The 19,302-nt window shown below is 43.0% G+C and overlaps 1 protein-coding gene across 3 annotated transcripts in view; it reads right to left on the reverse strand.

The window, feature by feature from the left end:
* The window catches only part of CRACD (capping protein inhibiting regulator of actin dynamics), a 133,058-nt gene that overhangs the window by 44,985 nt on the left and 68,771 nt on the right, over positions 1–19,302 (reverse strand). Inside the window, exon 2 of one of the 3 annotated variants that reach the window (XM_079153737.1) lies at positions 14,928–15,099. The gene's annotated coding sequence lies outside the window, so the exon portion shown is untranslated. Of the gene's footprint in view, positions 1–14,927; positions 15,100–19,302 lie in introns of those variants that run through there. The other 2 variants (XM_079153736.1, XM_079153735.1) reach the window with 2 other exon arrangements.

Genomic DNA, 19,302 nt, shown 5'->3' on the forward strand with positions numbered 1-19,302 from the left:
GTCTCCCAGCCTCACTGCTAAAACCTTCCCTCAGAGTATCCCTGCTCAAGTGGATGTAGCCTGTCTGTCATAAGAGATGTGTAAATCCCTTTAAAGTCCTGGATTTTAAACATCTAACTGCAGATGGTCAGTATAGCCATTTAACTATTATTTTAATTTGAAGAGCTGAAGTTGAGTGCAAAGCACATGTGAGAAAAGCAAGCTCTAGAAAGGGAAAAAGAGGCCCACGTGGAAGCTCAGACCACAGTAGTCTCTGAGGAAAGTTTCCTTCAGCCCAGGAAAGAATAACAGCCATGACTTACAGAGGCCAGAAAAATGGCTCCTCTGGACTAGGAGGTTGAAGCTGCAGAAGTTCCTGGGGGAGGGGGCTTGGCTGTCCTGCAGTCAGGAAGGAGCTTGACCGAGATATTCAACTCCCTTTTCTGTATTTCTCTCCTGGCTGCGTTGCAGTTATCATTGACATTATTAACACTGGCAAAAAGGTTTGGCTTCAAACATCTAAGCAGGGGTCTTCTAGTAGGACCAGAGACTAGCTTCTGGTCTTGTCCCTCCATTCTTTGCTGATTCGTGTAGTTATCTTTCCAACTGCATTGAGTTGGAGGCTATGCTCTGGTTTTCCAATTACTTCCCCCCCCCCCTTTATTATTAGTTTTAATTGGCACCCAAACTATAGTCCTATTTTTTTATTGGTGGGGGATACCAGGGATTGAACTCAGGGGCACTCAACCACTGAGCCACATCCCCAGCCCTATTTTGTATTTTATTTGGAGACAGGGTCTCACCTTAGTGCCTCACTTTTGTTCAAGCAGTCTTTGACCTTGTGATCCTCCTGCCTCAGCCTTGTGACCCACTGGGGTCACAGGCATGTGCCACCATTTGAAGAATAATCGCCTTTCTTTCTTTCTTTCTTTTTTTTTTTTTTATTTGTTCTAATTAGTTATACATGACAGTAGAATGCATTTGGACATTTCATACATAAATGGAGTTGAACTTCTAATAATCAGCTTTCTTGACTGTTCTCTCTTCCAGCTACAGAGAGGGCCCTGGTATTTGGCCATCTCACTCTCTCTACAAACTCAACATAAAGCCAAACTCACCAACATTTCCCACAAAACTCTCTCCTACTTCTTTGTTACCAACATCCCCAGACTCTGTGCTATATTTTTCTCTAAGTGAGGTGAGATCCAGGTTAGGGAGAAGACAGAGTGCAAAAAATCTTAATAGGTAATGTCATATCACCTACACTTTCACATTCAGAAATCCTTCAAAGTCAATGTGGAAATCAGTGAGCCGAACTGAAAATCCTGAGCTCCCAGACCCATTCCAAGCCTGCACTCTGCTCTGCTGGCCGGCCTTCCTCTACCAAGGTGTTCGGGAGCTTGGAGAGTGAACATCTACAAGTAAACCAGCAGAAGCAAAAAGGGGAGCTGCCAGTCTAGGACTGTTTCAGGTGGCAAGTGACCACCCTCACACAGCCAGCAGTCACTGCAGAATGGGCGGAACCCTCTGCATGCAGAGTCCAAGAAGCAAATCTTTAGGAATGAAGAAGCAGATCTCATCAAGGTGAACAGAGAAACTCAAATTCAAGGTGAAGAGAGAGTCTCATTCCAGACAGAACCAAAATGAGAACTCAGGCGCCTGACTTGTATCTCACGAGCTTTCTACCTTTTTTTAATTTTTGTTTTTGGTACTGGGTATTTAATCCAGGAGCATTTCACCACTGAGCCACATCCCCAGCATCTCCCCCTTTTTCCCTTTATTTTAGAACAGCATCTTGCTAAGTTGCTTAGGACTTCACTAAATCACTGAGGCTGGCTTTGAACTTGCAATCCTCCTGTCTCAGCCTCCCAAGCCACTAGGATTATAGGCATGCCCCACCACACCCAGCTTACAGAACTTTCTACTTTAATATTTGCAGATATTGGGATTGCTTTGGGACAAACACACTATGAACAGTGTCTCTTGGACTTTAAAGCAGGAGCCTTCAGGCTCCCACAATTAAAAATCTTATACAAAGGGTAAAACCAGTTTTACTTCTTCAACACTAAATCTGTCAACATCAAAAAGAATGCCAGTATCCACAGATATCTTTATTTACGTAATTTTTCTCTCTTTCTTTCTTATTATTGTTTTAAAAATTTATCTTTTAATTTTTTACAGACTGAATTTTGATTCATTGTACATAAATGGGGTACATCATTTCATTTCTAGGTTGTACATGATGTAGATTTACATAATTTTGATTGAGTTTTTTATTATGGTAAAAATATATGTAAGATAAAATTTATCATTTTAACCATTTTTGAGTGTACGATTCAGTGACATTAAGTCCAATGATATTATTACACAACCATTATCACCATCCATCTCTAGGACGTTCTCATCATCCCTAACTGAAATTCCATGTCCATTCAACAGCAACTTCACAATTCCTCTTTCCTCGCAGCCCTGGCAACCATGATTCTACTTCCTATCTCAACATTTTGACTATTCCGGGTGTCTCCGGCAGGTGAAATTGTATGATATCTGTCCTTTCATGTCTAATTTTTCACTCAGTACAATATCTTCAAGGTCCATCCATGTTGTAACATTGTCAGGTTTTCTTTCCTTTTTAAGAATGGATAACCTCTCTTCGTATGTTAGATACCACATTTTGTATAAACATTCACCCATCAGGGGACGATTGGGTTGTTTCCACCTGACTGTTGTGAACAGTGCTACAATGAACATGGGCGAATCAATCGAAAACTTGAAAAACGCAGGAACTTGGCATTATGACTGTGTAAATGTGGCCAAAAAGGTAAATGGGTGCATCACGGTCGTCATTTCACAACAGAGTTGTCTTTACTATCCATAAAGATTCGCAGAGACTTTATAGGACAAAAGAGGTAAAGGGAGGAGGTGGGAAGAAGGTAAGGAAAACTGGGCCAAGAGGGAGGAAGAAAAGAAAGGAGAACCCCTTGGCATTGCCTGACTCGTGGAGAGTTTTGAGGGGCAATGCTGGAAAGGCTGGTCCTGGTGTCTGGTGCCCAGAGCAGCAGCCCAGGGGAGTGGAGCATCACCCCACTTCCTGGAGGCGGGAGGCTCAAACACCATAAATGCCTTCCAGATCTATCGACTGGAGACCAGAGACTTCAAATAGGCTGTCGATTCTGAGAAAGGATGTGTGGTATTAGCACTAGAACAGTCCTGGAGTGGCTTTGAGGGTCCTGTCCTACCTATATTAGAACATTAGAGTCCTTTGACTTAAGTCATCAGGGTTTGGGAAAGACAAGAGGAAAGACACGGCTGTTCTTACGCTCCTTCTCTCCCCCTCCATGTGCTCAGGGAGCTGGATTGGCCCTCAAGAGTCTACCCGCAGGCTCCAGAGGCTTTTTTAGAACAAATAGCACAGGACTCTCAGTGTCCTCGGCAGCACGTAGAACAAAATACAGGGCTGCTCTCAAGGGCCCACCTCTGTGCTGAAAGACCTCAGGCTGCTCAGCTGAGGCCTGGCTGGGTTACCTCACTCTGCTGGAACATGTGAATCGGATTATTATTCAAATAACCATCCATAGCAATGGGCAATAGCAATAAAAAGTTCAAACCTTTTAACCTTCGCTCTGGTGAAGTTTTTTTTTTTTTTTTTTTTAAATCGTCCTTGTTTATTGTGAAGTCATTTCACACTGTTTCCCTGGACCATTAGAAAGCAAGGTGCTGGAGGGATGCCCCATCACCCCACAGGGCCGGTGGTGGAGGCCCAGAGTGCCTGCATTTGATCACATAGGACGATGTGTGTGGAAACCTTCAGAAGTAAAAGGAGGAGCCGCTGAGCGCAGCTGGGAGGTCAGAGTATCTGTCTCTGTACCCCTGGTTGCACCTCTGGCATCTGGTACTGTGAATGGCATCTTTAAATGACTCCTACTTAAGTCTTCTGCATTTCTGCTTTACCTCAAACCCTACATTAATAATAAAGCAGCTGATTAGTCAGCTCAGAAACCACCTGTGTTTCCCCTTTGACAAACTACCTGACAGAGCTGCCGTGGTTTCCTGGCACTTAAGGCCCTTCCTTCACAATAGGACCTGAACTGCTCCAACTCTATGAAGTAAAAGTTGTGTCACGTAGAGACTAGGTGCTTGGGACCAATGTGCCCACCTCTGAGACCTGGTTTTACCACCTCCCAGACGTGGTATTTGGCAAGCCACTAAACCTCTACGTATCTGGTTTCCTCTTTTGCAAAATGAGCTACAATATGGAAAGCACTTAAAATAGTGCAAAGGCTTCTATAAAGATTACCTGTTACAATCAGATGTTCCCCTACTTCAAGCACCTTTGAAGCAAACCCACCTCTGTTTTCCAAATACCCTCAATGGGCTCTGTCACCACTGAGGTTCTGCCTCTCTCTGAACTGCCCAAGACCAACCTCTCCATTCAGGTCTATTCATCCTTCAAGGTCCAAGCTCCACTCATCAACTCCACCCAGCCTTTCCTGCTTCCCTAGAAGAAAGGGATGTTTTCTCCCTCCGAAAGTCCTTTGCAGGAATGTCTTGCTGCTTTATGTTATAATTACTGTAATCATCCTTAAATGAGAGGGCAAATAAAAGTGCTTTGCATGGGACAACAATGATGATAATGGCATCATCAATGGCCGCATGGTACTGAGCCGCATGAGGACAGGGATCACATCTGTGGCCCTTGTCTCTCCCACATGCTTTCTATGATAAAATCTGCGATAAGTCCTTTTAGTGAATAAGTGACTAGTAGTCTCGGGTGAGCTGGTTTACCAGATGGACTTTCTAGAGAGGTCGCCGAGGGAAAGGAAGGCACGATGCAAACAAGTCAGCGCAGGAGGGAGAATGCCGGTCACCAGGATCTTCACTTTTTTTTTTGCGGTGCTGGGGATTGAACCCAGGGCCTCTACCAACTGAGCTATCTCAGCAGCCCAAGATCTTCATCATTTTTAAAGGGTCCTTCCAGGCCCTCTTTTCAACTCAAACCAGGGAATTGCTCAAGGTTTTGCCTCCCGTCTTCTATTTCGAACCTTCTGTCTCGCTTTGTTTTCCTGGTATCTACACGTGTCAGTTCCAGCTCCTAGCTGAAAGCAGCAGAAACTGACTTTATCTCACTCAACCAAATGCAATGGTGGGGGCTTACAAAACAAAAGAGGCTAGAGCCCAGGCACGGAGAAACACAGGAATTAAGAGAGCACTAGACATCTAGGCATCATAAGCTGCAGGAAGGGCCCGGTCGTCAGGTCCTCTTAGAGTTGTGTCTCTTACATCCTTGGTACACCTGCCCAGGAAGGTCCTAGGAGGGAAAGTCTGCCTGTGCTCATGCCAGCCTGCAGTAGGAGGGGAAGTGGGGCATCTTGCCCTTTCGGCTCCTGCCATGGGAAGCCAACACTATGTCCTGTTGGAGCTGCACACACCAAGGCAAAGGTGAGTCCCTGAAAAGGAAATTTGGATGCTGTTGAGAAGTGGAATTAGATGCCAATGGTTGAATGAGCTACCACATTATGCTTGGATCTGCATCTTGGTTCCATTTTCTAGGCTAGTCCCTCCGGATGGACAGCTCATTTGTACGGCTCTCTGGTGTTTTCATTTCTACTTCTCCCCTACAGGCTGCCCTTCTTTCTCAGTGGGATGTGCTGCTGTCTGAGAGCAAAGGATGCCACACCCCAGCAACTGGAATACCCAAGCCCATGCTCATCTGGAGAAGTGGAGGAGATGGGACAGAGGGCACATGTGGGGCCTGTGGCCTGGAGCTCAGGGCACTGGAAGGTCAGAGTAGAGAGACAAGTGAGAAGAGAAGCAAATCAAGTCGGACCTGTAGTCAAGCAACTCCATCCCAGCCACTGTGCACTTTGTACTAAGGAGGGCCAGGGAGGAGTCAAGAAGAGCAGCTTCCATTTTAAAGTCCACTGTCTTGACCTACTGTCTGCAGCAAGGTCTGGTGTGAAAGGAACTAAAGCAAGGGACAGTCTGCTACGGGGTGGCATTTCTGGGAAATTCCCATTCATAAAAATGACATGAAGCCAGGCATGGTGGCACATGCCTGTAATCCCAGGGGCTGGGGAGGCTGAGGCAGGAGGATTGTGAATTCAAAGCCAGCCTCAGCAAAAAGCAAGGCCCTAAGCAACTCAGTGAGACCTGTCTCTAAATAAAATACAAAATAGGACTGGGATGTGGCTCAGTGGTTGAGTGCCCCTGAATTCAATCCCTGCCCCCCCACCAAAAAAAAAAAAAAAAAGACAGTAGACAGGGACAGTCCTCTTTTTGTCCCTGGTCTTTGTTGTCTCTGTGACATCTGGAACTGTGGCAGTCCTCTTGTGACTATGAGGAGACAAACCTGAAGACAAAAGCCCACCCCCAAAGGAATCTGACCAGACCTGGAAGATGCTGCTGGCTCATCAAGCTCTCCACACCTTCCATACATTGGATGACAGATGTCATTACTGTTGAAGACACTAGCACTTGGGTTTTCTGTTAGAACTGAACTTGCCCTACCTGACATGGCCTTCTAAACACTACTGTAAGTACTGGGCACCTTCTGAGACCCACTGACATCGTCTAACCTTGGAGCTGGAGCCAACAGAGGGAAATTCTCCCTGTCCAAATAAGGAGAAGGCTTTCTGCAGCTGCACGTGATTGTGTGCCTCGGGCCAGTCCCCCAACTCCTCAGCCTTTGTCTTTTTTGGACAAGCATCGTGTAATTTGGGAACATAGATATTGGGTGATTACTATGGCAGTGATTAGGGACTCACTTCAGGAATAAGAAAATATAATTACAGTCCCATTCCAGCTTGTTGCCATGACAACGGGGGCAAATGCAATTGATCAGCAGTTTTCTTTCTAAACGGATCTGTGAGTCTCATTCAAACGAAATGCTAAAGAGCAATTAGTTATCCTCAGCCAACAAACTAGAGTTGCTGGAAGAGACAGGAAGCAGATGATATGTTATGTGGCATCTTGGAGACTCTTCCTGGATTCTGGTATTCTATGAAAAAACGTGACACCCAGTAGGCTACAGAATTCCACATTACCTGCCACAACAGAAAGAGGTCATGCCCGACAGATTCAAGGAAGAGGAGGAAAGTTTGGAATCTTAAAATGCTCAGTCTTGGAGCTGGAAGTCAAAGGGTCATCTACTCCAATCAATAAGGACAGTAGACCTGCCTCTCCAGCTCTGTAGGGACTCCTCAGGCTTCCAGACTAGCTCTTCCACTCCTCGGTTGCCCCCTGTGGAAAAAGAGCTTTTCTAGCTATCATTCGAATCAATCCTCTTGGTTTGTGCTCTGGAAATAGAACATGAGCCATCAACATCCTCTTTATCTGTCATGACATCACCTTGTGTTGGTAAACTGCTTTATAGCAGGTAGTATAAGATTAAATGGCCTTTTATTTATTTATTTTTTTGTCCTTATGATAATCCTGGAAGAGGGTATAGCCATTTAACAGACGAAGGGGCTGATATGGTTAAGGTCACTCAGCTCATTGGTGACAGCACCTGCATTCACAAGAGCATCCTGGCTTGTGGCCACCTGCATTCCCCACAGCCTGCATCTCTAAGAACTGCTATTACTGATTCATCAACCTTCCTCCCTCCCAGACTTATTCATCTTAATTCTTTGACTTCTCTTGCTTAGTTCTTAATTTCCATTCATTTATCAGGTTTTGAATGTCTTCTCTATTCCCTGTTCAAAATAGCATCTCTCAGGTTCCTATGGATAGAGAATAAATAATCAAGTAAAAATGGGTCTCTTCTGACTTCATCCTCTGAAAAGCAGCAAGGCCAAGTGACCTAAGGCATGCACTTAACCAGGGGGCCTGAGCTTCATTGTGGTTTCATGGCTGACATGCTGTCTCAGGACGCCAGCCGTGTAACTTCCCTTTTGCAGTGGGTCAAAGGGATGGTGACACTCTTCAGCGTGGTGGGGAACCAGAGGCCAGATTAGAACAATGACTTGCACAGTGGGAAGAGTCAGTCTGGTAGAGTGTAATATTCAGGCATCCATCCACCCAGTGAACGCTGACGGAGTACCTGCTGTATGCCAGGCAGAGTGACAGGGGCTGAAAATACCAGGACCTCAGGGCACAAGGAAAAGAAGAAGTTGTAGGAACAATATAAGGGGAGGGACTTGATCTAGGCCAAGGGAACCAGAGAAAGCTTGCTCCTCTGGGGAAGACTATTTGTGCAGAAAACTGAAGGATGAAGAGGGAGTAGTGGTGGAGATGGGACATGGGGCTGCCCCTGGAAGAAGGGTCGCCAGGACAAAACCAGCGGACTCAGATTCTAGCCATATCTCTCACACTAAGAGCTCAGGGATCTCTTTGAGCCTGTTTCCCCACTTACGAAGTGAAGGTACTGAATGAAAACTTAAAGTTACCCTAAATCTTCATTCGTGTGTTTATTTTGGCAGTCCTGGGGAGTGAACCAGCTCCGTCCCCAGCCCTTTCTTGAGACAGCTTGCCCAGGTTGTTCTGGAACCTGTGGACCTTCCGCGTCAGCCTCTGGAGGAGCCGGGATCACAGGAGTGCACCACCTGAATCTTTTAACATTTCAAGTTACCACCACGAGTGTATGAGGGTTCCACTCTCTACATACCCTTGCCAACCCTTGCTTTTGTCTGTCTTTTGGGCTGTAATCTTCCTAAGGAGTGGGAAGTGATCTCTTAGCATTTCCGTGATAGCTAATGATGTTCAGCAGGTATGGTTTATGTGCTAATGGACATTTTATACCCTTTTGGTTTTTGAGAAATGTCTATCCATATCCTTTACTCATTAAAAAAAAAAAAGAATTTTTTTGTCTTTTTTATTATTGAGTTGTATGAGTTCTTTACCTATTGTGGACACAAATCTCTTATCGGAAATATTACTTACAAATGTTCTCTTATTCTGCGGATCTTTTATCTTTTCTTTTTCCTTTTTGGTACCAGGGATTAAACCCAGAGCCACATCCCCAGTTCTTTTTATTTTTTATTGCAAGACAAGGTCTCACCAAGTTGCTTAGGGTCTCACTAATCTGCTGAGGCTGGCTTTGAACTTGCGATCCTCCTGCCTCAGCCTCCTAAAACACTGGGACTCCAGGCATGCACCACTGTGCATAGCTTTTTTTCATTTTTTTTATGGTATCATTTGTAGCACAAAATTTAATTTTTTAAATAATAACTTTATTTTATTTAGTTTTGTATGCGGTGCTGAGGATTGAACCCAGTGCCTCATGCATGCTAGGCAAGTGCTCCACCACTGAGCCACAATCCCAGCCCACAAAACTTAATTTTGATGTAGTCCAATTTATCTGTTTTCTTTCTTTTGTTATAGGTGCTTTTGGTACTTAAGAAACCACTGCCTAATTCAAGAAACTTACTTCTTTGTTTTCTTTTAAGAGGTTTTTGTTTGGTTTGGTACTGGGGATTGGACTACATCCCCAGTCCTTACTTTTTATTTTTTTAAATTTTGAGACAGGTTTTTTCTAAGTTGCTGAGGATCTCACTAAGTGGCTGAGGCTGGCCTTGAATTTATAATCCTCCTGACTCAGCCTCCCGAGTTACTGGAATTACAGGTGTGCACCATGGGGCCTGGTTTCATCATTTAATTGTTGCATTTAGATCTGCAGTCCATTTTGAGTTAATTTTTGAATATGGTATAAGAAAGGAGTCCAATTTCATTCTTTTGCATGTAACTAGTCAATGGTGTTAGCATAATTTGTTGAAAAGACTATTTTTACCCATTGCATTGTCTTGGCGCACTTGTTGAAAATCATTTGATTACAACTGTAAGGGTTTTTTCCTAGACACTATTAAATTCCAATTATATATGTATATATATATATATATATACATATATATATCAATAGATACATATTCTTATGCCAGTACCACATATTCAGATTACTATAGCTTTGTACTAAGTTTTAAAATTGGGAAGTGTGAGTCCTCCAACTTTTTTTTTTTTCTATTTAAGGATTGTTTTAGCTATTCTGGGTCCCTGCATAAGAATTGTAGGATCCACTTACTCATTTCTAGAGTTAAAAAAAAGACAGCTGGGATTTTTTTTTTTTTTTTTTTTGTGGTGGTGCTGGGGATTGAACCCATGGCCTTGTGCTTATGAGGCAAGCACTCTACCAACTGAGCTATATCCCCAGCCCACAGCTGGGATTTTGATAGGGACTATGTGGAATCTGCAGATCAATTTGGGAGTACTGCCATCTTAATATTTTCTATTCCATGAACATAGGCTATCTTTCCATCTATTTAGATCTTTGATCAAAGACATCTTTGATGTCTTTCGGTGATATTTGTCATTTTTAGTGTACAAGTCTTGCATTAGTTCTGTTAAATTTAGTGCAAAGTATTTTATTCTTTTTGATGTTATTGCAACTGGAATCATTTTCCTAAGTTCCTTTTCAGATCATTCATTGAGAGTGTATAAAAATACAACTGAGATACAAAAACTCCAATCCTGTATCCTGTAACCTTGCTCAACCTTGTTTATTAGTCTAGTAGTTTTTTATGTGTGTGGACTGATTCCTTAGGACTTTCTATATATTATCATGGCATCTATAAAAAGAAATAGTTTTATTTCTTATTTTCTAAGATTGATGCTTTTTATTTGTTTTTATTTTCTAATTGTCCCAGTTATAAACTATAGTATAGTACTACACAGTACAGTGTTGAAGAGAAGGAATCAGAAAAGACATCCTTGCCTCATTCCTGATTTTAAGAGGAAGACATTCGTTCTTTCACTATCATGTTATCAGCTGTGAATTTTTCATAGATGTCCTTCACCAAGACGAAAATGTTCCTGTCAATTCCTATTGTCTAGTTTTTGTTTTTCAGTCATAAAAGAGCATTGGATTTTTGCCAAATGCTTTTTCCGGCACATCTAGAGATGATTATGTTTTCTCTTATTTTATTTTTTCTTCCTTTTATTTTTATTAAAATGACATATTACACATATTGATTTTTCTACATTGAACCAACCTTGCACTCCTGGGACAAATTCCACTTGGTCATGGCATATAATCCTTTATATTTGTTTCTGGATTCTGTTTGCCAGTATTTTGTTAAAGACTTTTGTGTCTATATCCATAAGGAGATTGGCTTTTGTTTTTTATTTCATTTTTATTTCTTGCAATGTCTTTGCCTGGTTTTGGTACAAGGGTGACAACGGTCTCAGGGAGTAACATGGAAAGGTCCCTCCTATTCTGTTTACCACATCCATTCTTCCATCAGAGTTTCTGCTTATGTCATTGTCTGGCAGGTTCATGCTCTTCTCAGCTCCTCCAAGTCCTGCACATTGTCCAGAGCCAGCGCATGGCCTCCTCATTCCTGAACCCCGTCCTGATTGTTTCAGTACTAAAGTGAGCTCACCCTCTCGAGTGCCTTCATTTTTCCTGCACTTACAGTTGGTACTTAGTGTAAAGTGCTGAAGTTGTGCATCGTATAACAGATACTGCGTGTTCTGGAGAAACTGGAAGCAGAACAAGTGGAGTCCTGGTAATCAGGAGAACCTCAGTCAGGCAGCTGGAGGCAGGCAGACACCTGAGCCTAGTGACCCAGGACTGGTAGGACAACTCAGGGCCACGTGACTAGCTCCCTAGGAAGGCTGCAGCCTCCTTGAGAGGCAGTGCAGCGAACACTTAAGAATGCACTATTTAGGTCTCAAATAGTTCAGGATCATACTAGCCATATGACCTTGGGCAAGTCACTCTAGCTTTACTGTTCTCATCATTATTCCAGGGAATTATAATGTCAATCTTAGAGTAAATATTCCATGAGTTCACTTATGCAAAACACATCACACTAAGCTCATTTAGTGGTAGATTTAATACATGCCATTAGATATTTTCTATGAAAAAGAGGATCTGGGGTCAAAGGACTCTTGGAAATGCTCCGTACCACATCCTTCTTCTTAGGATTCACAGGGCACATGAACACGATAGAAGCCCTATAAAATCTCATGTAAAGAATCCTATTTTTTTCGATATACCAAAATGATGCTTTTCTCCCGCTTTTACATATAACATCTGTTTAACATACTTACGGAAGCATAGAATTGATTGTATTTCACTAACAAAGAAAGTCACATTAAATTGTTAAAAACTGCTGGTGTTTTATTGCTTCACTTTTCCCAAGGCATGTATAGTTTAAAAGCAGCAGCCTAGGAGACACAAAGGTTTCTCACCCAGCAAAAGAATAGAATGCTTTAAAAGTCCAAAGGAAATAAAAAATTTCAGGCAGAAGGAGCAGATCAATGAGGAGCTATTCTTGGCCACAGAGACATTTCTAGAATTACAGATTCTTAGAGTTCAACCGTCTGTTGAAGTTCAGCCACTTTAAATTCTGTATCAGCGAAGAAATCTCACCCTCATGGGCCCCAACCCTTGTGATATAGACACGAACTTCCCATTTTTAGGTGGCTTTAGTAATTATGGAATTCTCCATCACACTGCACTGCAATCTGCCTCTCTGAACCTCCAACCAGGATCACATTGATAGAATTTGTTGTTGTTTGGTACCGGGGATTAAAACCAGGGGCACTGAATCACTGAGCCACATCCCCAGACATTTTTGACTTTTTATTTGAGAGTTGTTAAGTTGCTTAGGGCCTTGCTGAGTTGCTGAACCTGGTTTTGAACTTGTGATCTTCCTGCCTCAGCCCCAGAGTCACTGAGATTACAGGCATATGATACTGCATCTGGTGAATTTTGAGTGTTGAGTATCAGTGAGAGTTTTCCCTAAGTAAAATTTTACCTTTTAAAATCATTACAAGATAATTGAGTAGTGAACTAAATATAATAATTGTTGGAAACAATATTTTTCATTTTCTTCATCTAAAAGGAGGCAGACAGTCACAGTTCAGTTATGCTGTAAGCAATGCATGCGATTTTTACTTTGTAGAATTACTTTCCAATTGTCAATTTCCTAGAGGAAAGGGGGAATACATGTTTTTAGATTATTTCTATATTTCCATTTTAATTTTTAAATTATTTAGAGATTTTAAGAAATGTATAGTCCAAAGTGAATCCTGAATCCTGCTTGTTTTCTTATTTATGAGATGAGCTTTTTTTTTTTTTTTAACATTTTTTAGTTGTCAATGGACCTTTATTTTATTTATTTATTTATGGTGCCAAGAATCCAACCCAGTGCCTCACACATTCCAGGCAAGTGCTCTATAACTAAGCCACAACACCAGCCCCGAGATTAGCTTTTAATATAAACAGATATTTAATTGGAATATAGCACATGTTTCATAAATGGAGGTTTATAAACGAGTCAATAATGAGAACAGGTGACATTATCTACATTTTATAGAAATGTAGTTACTTGATCCAATGTGGGCTTTTCCAACATTTTGAAAAACTTAAAACCTTAAGGAAAACTTCAAGAGGTAAAGAGAATCTAGGCTTAACTGAGAAGAGAATTTCCAGGGTCCCCAGTTCTCTTGAGTCCAATAGGATTCAATAAGATGTCAGGGATGTGGCAGAACCATAATCTACTATAAAAAGGATGTGTTGGTTTGATAAGATCGTCTTTCCAAAGGCAAACTTTCCTCACGACCTCATTTTGCATAAAATTGCTTCTTGGTCATGCTTTAGCAGTAGCTGTATCTCATTCGGATACCCAGGCAACAAAGATTCATGTTCCTATTTGACAACCAAAGAAACTGAAGTAAAATCAAAATTGATTCTTACTGAACAAGACTCAACTATATATCAGCACTGACATTCCAACAGTTGGGTTACTGAGGGCTCACTGAGTTTCCCTTTCAGTTAAGTTCTTTCCTTGTATGGTTTTCTCACCCAAAAGTGTGCAGGCAATGGAAAACAAACACAGGCCTGTGGAGGAAGTCGGTGGGGGCCGGACTAAGGGCTGCTGCTGGGGAACACCGTAGGGCTTAACGCACACTGCCGTTCTGTAATTTGGACACAGCATTAAGTAGTGTCCATTAGAATTCACTGTCACACCACTGAGAGAAAATGTGTCTTTCCTTGCAGCACAGGAAGAATACCACAGCTCCTCCATCCCTCCCTTTAGCATGCATTAGGTAATTAGGCAGGGCCGGATGGTCACAGGAACTTTTTTTTGAACACCTAATAGGAGGCTGAATGAAACCCCGTACCTGACTTCATGGGACTCACAGTCAAATAAGAGAGACAGACAAGCAAATCGAGAATTTCCATAGGAAAGGACCAGTGCTTTGCTGCAGCCAGGCCCATAATGCTAGAGAGCATGGGCGAGGGCAAGTCAGCCAGACTGGGTGTTTGCAAAAGGCTTCTTGAAGGAGCCCATTTCTCAGTTGTCGGAGTCAGAGTGCAGCCTGCTGACTCTGACTTCAGTTCCCAGCATCAGGTGATGAGGTCCCCCTGACCCTGCTTTTCTGAGTTTTTGACACAGACACAGCAAGATTTAGTGCCTGTGTTCTAAGAAGGAGGAAGCGGGAAAGGGAAGAGAGAGGGAAGAAGGAAGGAGGGAGGGAGAGAGGGAGGAAGACAAAAAAGAAGTTAAAAGCTTCACCAAAACACATTCTGGAAGCTGCCAGAGATGGCCAGCGGTGCGAAGGGTGCTACCCGTGTCTGAGCGATCTGTGCCTCCACTCAAGTGTCAGGTCTAGTCTGTGGTCATCTTCTCTTTGCCAAGTAAGGGACACGGGAACCTGGTCTTCAATCCTGAGTACCTTGTTGGGTGGGGCCAGTGTGCTGCCTTCTGCCAACAGGGAGGGCAGACAAACCAAGGCCCAGGGCCTGTGCACTCCAGGAAAGTGAGGCCAGAGCCCCCCGCTAAGTCCCCACCCACACAGAACGCACAAGTGCTGCCAGCAGGCTCCAGGTGGGCACATTTGTGACGCTGCTCCTGCCTGTTGAATCCCCAGGTGGCACCTGCCTCCTTAGAGATCCCACTCCCCACCGAGGACTCCACCCGAGAAATGAAAGAGTCCATCATTACCTTAGATTGTCCTCCAGGGTCTCCTCATCTGAAGAGAAGGTCCCATTGCTGACACTCTGGGAAGAGTAACTCTTCTTCCCCACCGACTCCTCCCGGGACAATGAAGTGTCTTTCTTTTTCCTTTTGCCAAACAACTTCTTAAAAGGCTGGAATCTGCCTCCCTTCTTCTTGTCTGTGGATTAAAAGATAAACACGCGCTGCAGTTTGATAGGGCTGTGCCTCTGAGCCTAGGAGCAAATTACAACCTTGCCTCTGGCCCAGGAAGCCAGGGCAAAGGGCGGCCAGTGACCAAGCCCAGTGCCAGGAGCAGCAGGGCCAACCCCAGTGCAGTCTGTGCTCAGTGGGGCAGAGCACCAGCTGAGGCATGGTTAGACTGTGTCCCTCAGGATCCCAGGGAACGTCTGGGGTGAGTGAGACGAGGTTCTCAGCTTCACTGGCTGCTACAGCACCCCTGCACATGGGCTACATGAAGGTGGTGGCTGCTGTCTTTGACAAAGCAGATGGCCAGGGCCTGGTGCTGTAGCTCAGTGGTAGAGCACTTGCCTAGTACACGTAAGGCACTGGGTTCGATCCTCGGCACCACATATAAATAAGTAAATAAATAAAACAAAGGTATTATGTCCATCTACAATTAAAAAAAAATTTTAAAGAAAGAAGATAGCCAATGTCTTTTTGCACAGAAGAAGCCGAGAAAAACATGTAAGTTATGCAGGTGTTTGTGTCTATACACACGCACACCTTAGATCATCCGCTTTAGTCCTTATTAGATACAGAAGATAACGGCTAACTCTTGGCACAAGGTTCGCCCCCAATACCCGCATCACCATATATTTCCATTTATTTCTCTTGTCTCTTTTAAAAATCTACAATGAAGGGCCCCAAAGGAGTTGCTTTGAACGCCTCCCCATACCTACTGCATCTGGTCAGGACCTAGGCTTGCTGCCAACATCTGCTGCCGATACTTTAGGTAATACCTTACAGTTCTGCTCTCTGACACAAATTTCTTCACATTACTCCACTCCTACTTTGGAAAAGAAAGTGTAAATCACCTTCTGCCAGAAAACACATCTTTTCTCATCTTTCCTTTAAGAAGCTTAAAAAGCCACTTAGCCAGTAGTCCAATAACTACTTTTTAAATCTTGCTTACTTGTGTCCTATTGCTTTAAGAACTTTATAGACACTCCTACAGTGACGCAACCACATCAATGTTTACAGCAGCTCAATTCACAATAGTTAAGCTATAGAACCAGCCTACGTGCCCTTCAACAGAGGAAAGGGTAAAGAAAATGTGATATAGGGGGCTGGAGTTGTAGCTCAATGGTAGAGTGCCTGCCTAGCACATGTGAGGCACTGGGTTTGATCCTCAGCAACACATAAAAGTAAGTAAATAAAATGGAATATTACTCGGACATAAAGAAGAATGAAATTATGGCATTTGCCAATACATGGATGGAACTGGAGACTATCACACTAACTGCAATAAGCAAATCCAAAAAAACTAAAGGTTGAATGTTCTCTCTGATATTTGGATGCTAACACACAATAAGGGGGGAGGGGAGAGAAGCAGTTCATTGGATTAGACAAAGGGGGATGAAGGGGGGATGGGAACAGGAAAGACAGTAGATTGAATTGGAAATAATTTTCCTATGTTCATATATGAATACACGACCAGTGTAACTCCACATCATGTACAATCACAAGAATGGAAAGTTATACTCCATATATGTATATGTCAAAATACACTCTACTGTCACGTATAGCTAAAAAGAACAAACGAAAAAAAAAAAAAAAAAGAACTTTACAGATACTAACTTGGTTAATCTCCCAACTCTAAGGTAGACATTATTAACGTCCTATTTTACAGATGAGGAACCTGAGACATGGAGGGGTGGAATAACCTGCCGATGTTGTGGGAAATATAGCCCTGCAGCAAGGATCAGGAGTTCTGAAGGAGCGGGAAAGGTGGAAGCTCACAATACAGACTGAAAAACATCTGCTCAGAGCACCCAGACGCCACCCCCAGCTGAGTCAGAGGCCCTGGAATTCTGCTGGCCACAACCTGCAAAGGGATCTGGGGTTAACAGTAGGTCAAGGATGTACCCAGCTGGGGTCTCCCTTCCTCTGGTGACCTTCAGTGCTGCCCTTGCTTCACTGAAAATGTGAAGTGAGGAAGAAGTGGTTCCAGCCCAAGTTCACAAGTGGCAGAAGGTGCTGAGGAAGCAGTCAGAAAACTGGCCATTACAAAGAGAAACAGCCTGGGGTCCAGCACAGGTGCAAACAGACCTTCAAACCCGAGTGTACTCAATGTTGCTTTAGATCGCATTTAAAAGGAAGCCACGTTTGTAACGTAGTAGATGCTTCATGTACTCCAGATAGGCATCCAGCCCTCAAAAAAGGGTTGAATTATTTTTACTGCATGTTATCTGAAAGACAAGAAAGTGGGCAGCAATACAGTTAAGATCATATTTTAAGATGGTTAAAAAGAACTGGAGGGTTTGATTTCTGAACGTTTGTTCGTTTTCAATGGTTATTTACGCAGCAGTGAATATGCAAGTGATTTTCACGACGCTTGATTTGGGTTTTCATGAGTAAAATCCCTCCAAATTAAACAATCTGTATGGGAATCGATGAAACAAGTGAATAATTCTCTGCAACTGTCCAAGGCTGAAAATATGTAAATAACACCTGATTTCTAAGTTCAGCAGTACCATAGTAAATGGTCACGCAGCAATTTATACTACACTTCACTTATTTCCAACATAAGTCTTTCTTTTTTCCTTTTATACCGTTTTTTTTTTTTCTCACTGCAGAAATTCTAACTCCAAATTTCCTAATCAGAAATATTCCAACAGATAATAGCAAAATTCCAGAAACACCAATTTGGGTATCATGACCCCAACTGGGTCTATGGTCTAGCATTTATGCTAAAAACTGTAGATTATGTTAGAATTTATTAATAGGAAAAAAAACTCCTGAGTGCTGTAAAGTTAAAGTGACTTCGGTGGTGTTCAGTTGAGATGGAACCAAGGGAGTTGGATTATAATTTAAAATAAAATAAACCACAATTTTTTGAACAGGTTACTGACATATTTAACCAACAGGTGAGCTGGTGTGTGGGTCAAGCTCAGAAGGTTGATGAGGTCATGAGAGTCACAGCTATACAACCCTGAAAGGTGGCAGCCACCCCGTGAGATATTCAGTCACATGATTGGGGAGCACGGAAAGAGCTGAATGGGAACACAGGGTGGGGAGAGGCAGCTCTGAAGAGGGCGCCAGGCTCTGGAGACCTTGCCTCTGACACCTGGGTGGGCTTTCACAAGCACACGATGGACTCCTTCAGGTGACCTGTGCACAGGGCTAGTCTGAGGACTGCCTGTGAAACAGGTGCTGTCACTTGGTGCTGCGCCTTATATGGGCAGCAACTTGGCACAGGTACATCATTCTGGAAGAGTGTCAAAGTCCAGGTGTCACAGTGCACTTCTCAGGGGGCACCGGGGGTGCCGTTTCAGCAACGCCTCAGGTATTATCGCAAAAAAGAACAGACCAGTAGCATCCAGCGAAACTTCCATTCACCAGCCAGCCCATCTTACCACGAGGGGGAAAAGGTCAAGTCCTAAACACAGGACTTCTCCTTTAGAGAACTTGGAACATGAACGCTTTTGTCAGAAGTCTGCTCCGAAGTCTGCGTTTGGCAAACATCTCTGTTACAAAAAAATAAATTCCCCATCCTCATTTCCAAAATTAATCAATGCACTTTTCTGTCGGAAATAACATGAAATCTTAAGATTTATTTCATTAATGATCTGGCAACTGATTAATTTTCTAGGATTAACTTTATGAAAAGATTCAATAGTAACAAGTAAGCCAACCCTACAGTCAGAGAGCAAAATTTAAGTGACATTAGGAGGGAAGAAACCTGGTAAACCAGAGGAATTATCATCTGATTTATTTGATACCCCAATATATACTTTTGGACACAAGATCTCTCATCAAAAAAAGCAAGTTATGAAACACAAAGACCATGATGAAAATCTGAGCACGTGTCTCTTAATACCCATTAAATAGACCAGTTTATTATCAACACGCCGGCTGTCTCCACAGAATCAACTGCACTAAGTGCACGGTCGCCAGCAAAGACCCGTTCTTGACAAATAACCCATCCTGCGAATGCTTTAGTGGTACACAGATGGAACCTGAAAGATCAAAGCCATTTTAGTAATTCAGGAAAACAATTTTGCAATGCAATTTTGATATTGTGAAATATCCCCAAATCCAACTGCCAGGAAGTACAGTCTAGCAAAGGATTTTTCAACACAGAGTGTTTAAGGTGGCATTTCGGGATTTTACAACATTGAAGTTACTTTTGTTGGGTGGT

Source organism: Sciurus vulgaris (genome assembly GCF_902686455.1).
Source record: "Sciurus vulgaris genome assembly, chromosome: 9".
Lineage (NCBI taxonomy): Eukaryota > Metazoa > Chordata > Mammalia > Rodentia > Sciuridae > Sciurus > Sciurus vulgaris.